Genomic DNA, 1,054 nt, shown 5'->3' on the forward strand with positions numbered 1-1,054 from the left:
TAAAATTAAATGCCTTGGTGAATGGAGACGGCTGGAAGATGCTGGGTTTCCTTTTTATGTTCACCTGTGTTTACAAAACTTCTGTTTCCAAACTTCTTCCCAGATGGAGAACTAATTACTGTACAACATATTTTTATAAATTTTGATTGCTTCACTTAGGGTCCAGTCAGGAAAATTAGAAGAAATTAATTTGGGAAATTGTTTTAAAAGATATTAGAGAACTAAAAAGGCAAAACAAACCAAAACAAAACAACAAACACTGAGGTTAACACTATCAGTAACTGTAGGAAGCATCTACCCCGTAGGTGGGGGACCAACGTAGTGGTGAGGTCTGAACGTGGAAGCCCAGAGCAGGGGCCCCTCAGAATGGCTTCTCAGACTTCTGAGGTGGGGGCGCTACAGCTGGTTCCTCAGGAGCCTGGAAAGAGTCCTCGTATGGAGGTGAATTGTTACTATTTTGGTGTAAATTATTTTACCAAAGGAGCTGGTTCATCGTTTTGATAGTTTAATGATGATTTAAACATTTACAAATCTTTCTTGAGGGAGTGGATCTATTAATGGCTTTAGCGATTTGACTAAGTTCAGGCCCAGAGAAGAACTCAAATGTTTCAATGGTGTTCGGCTGAATGAAATGATTTAGCATAAAGACAGTTCCTCAGGGAACTTCCAACCTGACACAGCACAACGCACAGGCTCTGAATTCTCTAACCCTGTGGTCCCCAACTCCTGGACCTGTTAGGAACCGGCTGCATCACGGCAGCCTAGCTCTGCCTCTCTGCCCCTTTCCCTCACCCCACCACGAAACCGGTCCCTGGTGCCAAAAAGGTTGGGGACCGCTGCAGACCCATCGCTGCAAGGAGCTGCTCTGACAGCTCTCTGACGGGGCTCTATGGAGAATAAAATGACTTTTAGAGTCCCAGGGCTTAATTATTTCTAAAAGTAGGAACTACAAAGTTTAGTTTGCAAAAGAAAAGATAATTACATGCTTTGGACATTAAAAAGATAATGTGTTTCCTTGGCATTACTATATCAGTAAACCACTCACAACTGCTTA

This window comes from Propithecus coquereli, unplaced genomic scaffold (assembly GCF_000956105.1).
Source record: "Propithecus coquereli isolate 6110/MARCELLA unplaced genomic scaffold, Pcoq_1.0 Scaffold98, whole genome shotgun sequence".
Classification (NCBI taxonomy): Eukaryota; Metazoa; Chordata; class Mammalia; order Primates; family Indriidae; genus Propithecus; species Propithecus coquereli.